Genomic DNA, 10,745 nt, shown 5'->3' on the forward strand with positions numbered 1-10,745 from the left:
GGAAGCTGATTCCTTCCCCAAACCCCAGGATACTCTCAGGATCAAGGCCAAGGTGGTGGAGGGGGGCTGGGGAGATGGATGGGGGTTTGAAGTGAGTCTGAGGGAGATGGGCTTGCAGTTGTAGATGGAAATGAAATACTGTGTTTTCTTGTGCCATTGGGGGCAGAACCCCGTGGTCCATCAATAAAGATGATGACAGAATAGAAAAAACACTGCCTGCCGTTTGGGGACAGTTTCTGAGACCCTAGGCCCCAAAGCATCTGAGAGCCAGCCTGGATTGAGATGATCTCAGATTAGAATTCCTAAAAGTCTACTGATCATGGCCGTGGTGAATGGCGTTATAGTAGTCTGCTCATTATTCATTTTTTAAACTGCTCACCGTCAACCATTGGCTTGAGTATATACTTTTTTGTTAATCTTTACCTGAGGATATTTTTCCCATTGATTTTTTGAGAGACTAGAAGGGAGGGAGGCAGAAAGAAAGAGAGAGAGAGAGAGAGAGAGAGAGAGAGAGAGAGAGAGAGAGAGAGAGAGAGAGGGAGAGAGAGAGAGAGAAAACATTGATATGAGGGAGACACATTGATTGGATGCCTCCTGCATGCCCCCGGACTAGGGCCCAGGATCAAATCTGCAACCCAGGCATGTGCCCTTCACCAGGAATCAAACGCACAGCCCATTGGTGCATGGGGGCGGCACTCTAACCACTTAGCAACACTGCCTGGAAGAGGCCTGAAAATATTAAATGGAAAGTTCCAGAAACAATGCATAAGTTTTAAATTGCATTCTATTCTTAGTGTGATAAAATCTCTTGCTGTTCAGCTCAGTCCTGGCCAGGACATGAATCAACCCTCTGGCACCTCCAGGAAATATGTACTCCTTGCCCTTGGCTACTTAGTAGCCAACTCGGTTATCAGATTGTAGCCACGTAACCCTTATTTTACTTAATGACGACCTCAAAGCCCAAGAGTAGGGATGCTGGCAATTTGGATATGCCAAAGAGAAGCCATAAAGTGCTTTCTTTAAGTGTAAAGGTATGCATGTATAGGAAAAACATAGTATGTATAGGGTTCAGTTCCATTCGTTCCGTTCACTGGGAGTCTTGGACTGTATCCCCCATGAATAAGGAGGGGGGGGGCTGTTGCATAGGGAAGCCCTCTACATTTAAGCCTGGGTGGCCCCCAAAGGCCTTAGCTTGCAGGTTGCAGCCCACTGTGAGGCCAAAGGGGAAGCCTAACCTTTCTCTCCCAGAGTTTTCCCATGTTACACGACCTAGAGCTCCCCTGAAGCCTCCTGTTTACCCATTCATTCTGTGCCTCTGTGCTGTGACTAAACCCAGCCGTGAACCTACTAGCAGTCTTTTTATTTATTTTTTCAAATATATTTTATTGATTTTGTACAGAGAAGAAGGGAGAAAGATAGTTAGAAACATCGATGAGAGTCATTGATCAGCTGCCTCCTGCACACCCCCCACTGGGGATATGCCCACAACCAAGGTACCTGCCCTTGACCGGAATCGAACCCAGGACCCTTCAGTCCCCAAGCCGAAGCTCTATCCATTGAGCCAAACCAGTTTTGGCTACCAGTCTTTTTAAAGCCCAGCAACAAGTTGTTTCTTCATTTCTTAGGCTGAAAAGAATCTGAGTTCCCATGTTATTGCTGAAGGAAATGGAGGGAAAAAATTTCAGTAAATTGTCCTGATTATTAATATGAAACCAAAGCAAGGACTTTTCTTAATACTGTACAGCATATATAGGGATTCATATATATGAAATGGCCATGAGGTAGATCTGTTTTTAAAAAATATATATTTTTATTGATTTCAGAGAGGAAGGGAGAGAGATAGAAACATCAATGATGAGAGTATCATTGATTGATCAGCTGCTTTCTGCACACCCCCTCCTGGGGATCAGGCCTGCAACCCGGGCATGTGCCCTTGACTGGAATCGAACCCGGTACCTTTCAGTTCACAGGCCAGTGCTCTATTCACTGAGCCAAACCAGCTCGGGCTAGATCTGTTTTATATTCATTGATACCATTATTTACATTAAGTAGGCTAACTGGTTGATAAATATGACAATCACTATTAATAATCAATAATCCAGTGTTTATCTATGAGCTTAGGACCTCAGGGGTAAAACTGAACCATCTTCCCTAATTCCAGAAAGTTTCTAGCCTAGTGTAACAGGCAGGACACACATTATTATGTTTCCATTTTGCCCTTTCCTCATTTGTAAAATAAGTATCACATCCATTTTCAAAGGATTATGATTTCATAGAATTATAAAGATCAAGTCAAATGTATGTAAAGTGTATGTGACAGAGCCTGCCACACACCAAATGTTCAGTAAATTGTATTTTAAAACTCAAAAAAGAGGCTGGGGCAATTTTGACCTATATAGGTCTTGGGAGCTGAAACAGAAGTAACTGACAGCCCAATTGAAGTTGCATATTCTATTGTAGTTTACTGAGATAGAGTCCTTTTATTTATAATAATATTCTGAAAAAGTAAATAAAATTATTTAACCCAGGAAAGCTATCCTATTCTACATAGATTATAGAAATAATGAAGAAACATACTGATCCCTATTAATCTTATAATAGATTTCATATTCAGTGAGGTTGTTTTGCCATTTAAGCTATTAATAAAGACAAAATAGTTATTTTTCATCAAAAGCTAAGGAGAACGGAATCAGTTTGTCATCAATGTTTTAACACTTAAGAATTTGAGTTATACAGCTTGTTTTACAACCAATGAAACATTTTCTTTCAATATTAGCATTAATGAAATAAACAGTAATGTTCTTCTTTATGCACAAAAGCTCCCAGGACATGAAAGATCCTCCCCACACCTACCCAGTACAAAACACTCTGAAAAGCAGAACTAATCTTTCATAATTATTAGCCTTTCCCCATTTTGAAACAAGCAATACTTTTCTTGATAACCAATACTAATCCGTGTGTGTGTGTGTGTGCGTATAATAAAATTTTTGCATTATGACTAATATTTGAATCTTTAGACAAGTGTCTGTGCAGGAAAAGGGTGGTAGATCATTAGCAATTGTTTCCCCTCAGTCACAGGAGCAAAAGCAGAATTTAGCCTGGGCCTTAAATGCCAAGGCTCCTGGCTCAGACCAAAGCCCCTACACCAAGGTCCTAATCACCACAATGGCCTTATTTTGGGAACAGATTCCTAGACAGTCTTGTGACCTATTTCTGGCAATTACATGGCTTCATCCAGTCTGTTCATCACTGTGGCAGAAGGTAAGTACTGGAACGAACATTCTTTCAAGATATTTCATGGTTTCCAGGCTTCATGAGCATCACTGTGCCTGGAAGGAAAGCATGAACTTGAGCATGTACTCTGCCCAGGAGAACATACAGACACAGAAGGAAAGTGACTCCACAGAAAACACTCCCCACTGGTCACCCCAGACCAGACCACCCAATGGGAAGAGAGTGAGTAAAAAGTGAGTAGTGTGCCAGTATTCTTAACTCCTGTGTGGGGAGAGGGAGGGGAGGAGATCCTGCTGGGCTATCTTCATTCTCGAAGAGCTCATTCTAAGTCTGAGAATCACTGAGTCTTCAAGGATCTCTGTGGCTGGAGTTTTACCTCAGAAAATGCGGGACAGGTAGGGTCCTCCCAATCTCTGAACAGGTGGATTCAGTGTGAAGGGGTTGGGTTAGGCCAGTGGCCGGCAAACTCATTATCAACAGAGCCAAATAACAACAGTACATCGATTGAAAGTTGAGAGCCCAATTTTTAAATATATTAAAATATTTTAATTTTTTTTACAGAGAGGAAGAGAGAGGGCTAGAGAGTCAGAAACATCAATGAGAGATGAAAATTATCAACCAGCCGCCCTTTGCACCGCCCCCCCCCCCCCCCCCTGGGATGTACCCGCCACCAAGATACATACCCTTGCGGAAACCGGTTTGGCTCAATGGATAGAGCATCGGCTTGGGGACTGAAGGGACCCGGGTTCGATTCCGGTCAAGGGCATGTACCTTGGTTGTGGGCATATCCCCAGTAGGGGGTGTGCAAGAGGCAGCTGGTCGATGACTCTCTCTCATCGATGTTTCTAGCTCTATATCTCTCTCCCTTCCTCTCTGTACAAAATCAATAAAATATATTTAAAAAAAAAAAGATACATACCCTTGACCGGAATCGAACCCGGGACCTTTCAGTCTGCAGGCCCACACTCTATCCACTGAGCCAAACCGGTTTTGGTGAGAGCCCAATTTTTTAAGCTTAAACTATATAGGTAGGTACATTGTTATTAACTTAATTAAGGTACTCCTAAGCTGGCCTTTGCTAAAAACTCAAGGGGCCAAAGAGACCCATGTGGCTCACGAGCCGCAGTTTGCCGACCACTGGTCTAGGCGTTCCTTAAACCTCTTCTTTCCCTGGGATTCCTGGCTGCCGTCCAGTGCCCTATTCGGGGCTTCCCTGCTCACTTTTGAAACCTAGGCATTCTAGGGCCTCAGGATGTCTTCTGAAGAAGTCCCCATCTGTGGGAGGGAATGGTGGAATTAAAGACCCCTTAGCACAGCCCGTTCTGCAGCACCCGCAACCTGGCCCATTCATTTAACCTCCGTACCGCTTCCTTCGGGATCTCCCGGTCAAGCTCTGAATCATCTTTTTGGCGCGCTTCGGGTTCCAGTGTCTCCCCACGATGCTGACTTCAACCTTGCCCTCGGGGTCCGGCTCTCCCGTCTGGAGCTGGACTTGGAACTCGCGCTGGAACGCCGGCAGGAGCGCTCTGTTGGGACCTGCGTGGAACAGGGGGCTCCCGAGGGATGAGGTGGGATGGGGAAGGGGGTGACTCAGGTCCCCGGGACTTGAGACCCGCCCTGGGTCTGCCGTGGGTGCCCGTGGGTGGGCCGCGTGGTCAAGATGCCAGCGCACTCACCGAGCATCTTCTCCAGCAGACACGCGTCCACGTGCAGCACGGACGGCTTCAGGGAGGACCTGGACCTGGACCTGGACGCAAACGGCGGGAAAGGAGCCGCTTCCTGGAATGGGAACCCTTCCCGTTGGTCCCTGGGCAGAGCGACCTGCGGAGGGTCCTCAGGCCAGGCGCCATCCCCGACACTCAGGGGAGGACCTAAAGGAAGAGAGAAGCCCATGGGGGCGGGGGGGGGGGGCGGGAGAGGCCGGGTGAGACTGCACACAGTCAGTCCACGGCTCCAGGTTTATCCCTTTCGTATGCCCCGCCTCCTCCAGGGGCGTTTGCTCATTGGCTCCCTCCTACGCTGGCTAGCCAATAGAGTCTCAGCAGCTTTCTAGCGCCAACCTCCAGTCAGCCCACTTGGTGCTTTTCGCTGTAAAGGATGAAGGAACCTGGGTTGGAACACAGGACTTCTTTGAGCTACATTGTTTTCCCAATAATAAAGCCACAGCATTGTGGGATGATGGGAAACACATTGCTCACCAACATTAGATACAGATCAGAGATTTCATGTCTCCCAGCCTGGATGCACTAGTATGAGGATTATTTCTGCACTACCAACCCAGTGATATAATACCGTGTTTCCCCGAAAATAAGACCTAGCGCTTGGAAAGAGAAGACATCCCCTGAAAATGAGACCTAGCGCAACTTTGGGAGAAAAAATTAATATAAGACACTGCCTTATTTTCGGGGAAACAGGGTAATACTTACCAACCCAGTGATATAATAATACTTATTGAGGTCAAAGTACTTCATAACAACAGTATGAGGAAGATACAATTATTGTTTTAATTTTTATAGATTAGTAAAATGGAAATTATGGGATTGGGACAAAAGTCTAGGCAGTAGACTGATGAGTTCCTGTTTGACGATGGTGCTAAAAGAATTCCATTATTTCTTATAATTGACACTTCTAATGTTATCAGAGCTTTGCTTGCCCACAAAATATCAGACAATAGGGCTGCTTCTTAGTATTAAAAAAAATCAGCTAAAAAAAAAAAAGGTTTTGCAGATTTATAGCGATCCTAAATCCTTTGCTGATACTATGAAACCCGCAAACCTAGCATCTACTTCAATGACCATGCTTTTACACAACACATTGATAAGAAGCCTCTTTTCTAAGGAAGCTTTTCCAGGAGTTTTAATGTTGCTACAGAGTCTATTATTTCACAGTCCTTTAGCACATGCTCTGATATAGAGAACTTTAAAGGGTAAGTGTCCCAGGAAGTCTCTAAGATCTTCCAGGGGCTTTATGAGGTCAAAACTATTTTCATAATGCTAACATCTTACTGGCCTTTTTTAGTCTTATTCTTTCGTAAGTGTAGAGTGAACTTTTGCAGAAGCTACATAACCTGTGATATCATAGCAGGTCATATGCAAAGCAGCTTTATGAAAATCCAGCAGTCTTCTATTAAACTGTATATTAAAGAGGTTTGCACTGGAGGACTAAGAAGGCTGAGTCTAATGAAGCAAGACTCTGCTGATACAATCCTTCTAAAAAAAAAAAAAAAAACACGGTTGGAGAGAGCAGCTTTTATTAGAGAATATCATAGGGCTGACTGTACTAACCAACATTCTAAAAAAAAAAAAAAAAAAAAAGGTTTGCAAAAAAATGCAAATGATACCACTTTCCACAATAAAATATTTTGTTTTGGAAAATACAGTTTTTTAAAAAGTTATGTATGTTAACGTTTAATATCTGTATTTTGTTATTTAAGGCAGTGTTTCCCAAAGGGTGGTATGCGTACCCCCAGGGGTACGGGAAGAGTTTGGTGGGGGTACGTGTTGCACCGGATTTTGGTGGGGATATGCACTGCACCGTGCTTAGCTGCACCTAATTCTACGTTCTCATGAGTACGAGGGGTACTCAGCGTTACGAAAATTATAGAAGGCGTACACATATGTCAAAAGTTTGGGAAACACTGCTTTAAGGGAATAAATGAATATTTTAAAATGTTTAACTTTTAATTTCTAATACAGTAAGTAGCAATGGGTAATATAACTGATATACAGAAAAGCTCTTGAGGGAGGTCTCCATAATTTTTAAGACCATAAAGGAGTTCTGAAATCAGAGTTTGACAACTCCTACTCTAAGAGAAAAAAAACATTAGCCCTAGCCTGTTTGTTTGGCTCAGTGGATAGAGTATTGGCCTGCAGACCAAAGAGTCCCCGGTTCGATTCTGGTCAAGGGCACATACCTTGGTTGCAGGCTCCTCCATAGCCTGGGCCCTGGTCTGATAGATGTTAGAGAAACGCTATTTATTTCTGTGGTCCCCTCTCTCTTCTGCTGTCTCTAAAAATCAATGGAAAAATATCCTTGGGTGAGGATTTAAAAAAAATTAAAAAAATATTAGACTTGGTGTCAGAAGACTTAGAGTCTAACTCTGACTTCACTTATTATTTGAGTGCTCTTAGGCAATTCATTTTCCTCTGTTAGCCTCAGCTTATTTACACATACATTTAGGAGATAATATTTGATTGCAAAGAAATGTCATACAGTTGAATGAATCAAAATAGGAAAGAATACAGATTATTGAGCATTAGATAAATATCAGGAATTAATTTTATTACATACAGTATTTGACCAAAAGCCTGGATTGGCAGTTGAAATTTATCTGTAACTGAAGAACCAAGATTATACTGTGCCACTGCCAAGAGTTTAGATATTTGGCTATCTAAAACCTTATCAGAAGTGAACATACACACACACACACACAAACAAACAAAAAACACACAAAGCTCACAGTTTATCCTTAGGAGATATATGCTGAAGTACTTAGGCATTATGTGTCATAATGTTGGCAACTTATTTCAAATGGTTTTAAAAACAATATTAATTTATAACTATATACATATATGTGTACAGTAAAAAAGGAAAACATAATAAAATGGTTGAGTCAAGCTATAGCTGGTTTGGCTCTGTGGATGGAGCGTCAGCTGGCAAACTGAAAGTCCTGAGTTTGATTCTGGTCAAGGGCATGTACTTCAGGTTGTAGGCTCATCCTTGGTCTTGGTCAGGGCATGTGCAGGAGGCAACAATCTATGTCTCTCTCTCACATCGATGTTCTCTCTTTGTCTCTCTCCCTCCCTTCCACACTCTCTAAAAATCAATGGAAGCCAGCTGGCGTGACTCAGTGGTTGAGCGTTGACCTATGAACAGTGGTAGTAGGTCATGGTTTGATTCCCAGTCAGGGCATATGCCCGAGTTTCGTGCTCAATTCCCTGGAGAGGGACCAGGGGTGGGGTGGGAGGGGGAGACTATTCAGAAGGCAGACAATAGATGACATGAGACAGAATAACAGGAGAAAAATAAAGTTTAATGACATAGACACCTCCTATATACATGGGAGAGACTCAGGCAAACTGCGTAACTAGCCCAAACAGCAGAAATCATCACTTTAAATATCACCTTCAGCTAGGAAAAGCACAGTAAACAATGGTGACATTGTTATGCTTACGTAAGTCTGTGCCTTCTGCATTGATAGTGAAGGCAGGCTTCTTTTTTTGTTGTTGTCAATTCTCTCCCGAGGATATTTTTCCATTTGTTTTAATTATATTTTATTTATTATTTTTTAAAATATGTATTTATTGATTTCAGAGAGGAAGGGAGAGGAAGAGATAGAAATATCAATGATGAGAAAGAATCACTGATTGGCTGCTTCCTGCACGCCCCATATTGGGGATAAAGCCTACAACCCTGGCATATGCCCTGGACTGGAATCCAACTAGGGACCCTTCATTTTCCTGGCCGACACTCTATCCACTGAGCCAAACCAACTAAGGCTCCATTGGGTTTTAGAGAGAATGGAAGGGAGGAAGGGAGACAGAGAGAGAGAAAAAGAAAAAAAAAAAAAAGAGAGAAAGAAACATCAATGTGAGAAACATTGATTGGTTTCCTCCTGCGCGCACCCAGATGGGGTCAGGGATCAAACCTCCAATCCAGGTACTTGCCCTTGACTGGCAGTTGAACCTGAGACCCTTTGGTGAAGAAGCTGATTCTCTAACCACTGAGCAATGCAGGCCAGGGAAGGCAGGCCTCTCACTGTGAGGGAAGACCTTTACAGATGAAGATTTCCCTTACAAATGCAAATGTGCTCTTACAAAGGGTAACCTCTCCTTGGTTTTCAGAGCTCTCCCCTATCTGTTGTTTTTTAAAAGTAACCAGCCTAAAATAATATCCCCAAAGAGGCATGTTTTGGGTGGCAAACTCAGCTCCCCTTCCATGACGATAGAAAAAGATATTATTTGAGGTGAACTTAAGTAAAGGAGCTATTAAAATAACTAGAGAAATGGTTCACGCTGAATTTGCTGAAATTAATCTATTAAGTGTAAGGCATACATTAGAAAACTTAAGTAGAACATCTGGAATAAAATAAAAATAACTTTTTTATTTAATAAAAAAAATAACTTTTTTTTTTTTGCAGGAATTGAAAAAGAATAAAAACATGTTTTTCCAAAGGTATGATGTTATGGCAATCAAATACATGCTTGATAGTGTTAATGATCCAATGCTTGGAAAGGCTAAGACTCAAAATGTCAGAATTTAGAGTAAGGAAAGATGTTTTATGAAAAGGTTGCCAACTGAGGAGATAGGAGACCTAATCCTTAAATCCATCTTCCCGAAGCACAGAGTTTAGGCTTTTACGTCAAGGGAAGGGCAAACGGAAGGACTGTTTTTATAGAATTTCTCAAGTGATTAGCATATCTATATGCAAGACTAAGCAGAAGCCTGAAGGCCATGGGAACAAGGCAGGCTTAGAGTCAGAGAGTCTGAGCTATTTACTCTGTTAAAATAGTGCCATGCAAGCTTGTACATATTGGGGCTTTATAAAAATGGCTTTTACATGGAAACCCAATTGTCAAGGAAGCTTAACTGAGTGGTTTAGAAAACTTAATTTTTGGTCTCTTGGTGATTGGATATGGTATTATGTTAAAGAGTTATTTTTCTATCTTATATTTGACATTTGAACTGAATCCTGAATATTTTAATTACATAGCATTTTATTTTTATTTACTTATTTTAATTGAGGAAATATGCTTAATTATTAAAATAAATATTTACTTTGAAATACAGTTAATTGAAATATGGTAGCAACCATACTTTGGTAAAAACTGCTGTTTGAATTTTAACCCCACTATTCTGACTTTGACCTCCGCTTACTTGCTTAAACAATAGGGTAGTTACAGGAGATTCCCACTGACTCAGTAGCTTCAGGGGTAGAAACTATAGATAACCTTTAGAGATTAACCTCTGAGTTCTGCTTCTGTATTATTGGCAAGATAGGGCCACATTCCAATGTTCCCAGCCTTTAGAATTTAGAACAAAGGAAAATTCCTGTGGTTTGAACCTTTAAAAAGACTTGCCTACACCTGGAACAGTGAGGTTGTGTGGAGCCCACCTGCGTGTGGTGCTCTCCTGGCCATCCCGGCCAGTTTTTAAATAAATTTTTGCCTGCTTTTTTTAATCAATCAGCCTCTGGTGGTCTTATTTTGAACCCAGGTTTGACCCCACAACATTAATTTAGTAGCCTTCTTCACATTTTCACCCTTTTAAAAGAGCTACCGACAGCGGATGAGCGTCATCTGAACCAGGAGGTCACATGCCCGGGTTGTAGGTTTGATCCCCAGAAGGGGGTGTGCAGGAGGCAGCTGACTGATGATTCTCACTCACCATGGATGTTTCTATCCTCTCTCCCTTTCCCTTCCTCTCTATGAAATCAATAATATATATATATATATATATATATATATATATATATATATATATATATATATATATATATATATATAAAGAGC

At 41.9% G+C, this 10,745-nt stretch overlaps 1 non-coding gene across 1 annotated transcript; it reads left to right on the forward strand.

Moving 5' to 3' along the window:
• The first annotated feature begins 6,386 nt into the window (after nucleotides 1-6,386).
• LOC118706235 lies at nucleotides 6,387-6,526 on the forward strand. The gene has a single exon (XR_004983956.1). It is a non-coding gene; the product is annotated as a small Cajal body-specific RNA 4 (non-coding RNA).
• Nucleotides 6,527-10,745: the final 4,219 nt, after the last annotated feature.

Source organism: Pipistrellus kuhlii, unplaced genomic scaffold, assembly GCF_014108245.1.
Source record: "Pipistrellus kuhlii isolate mPipKuh1 unplaced genomic scaffold, mPipKuh1.p scaffold_m20_p_5, whole genome shotgun sequence".
Classification (NCBI taxonomy): domain Eukaryota; kingdom Metazoa; phylum Chordata; class Mammalia; order Chiroptera; family Vespertilionidae; genus Pipistrellus; species Pipistrellus kuhlii.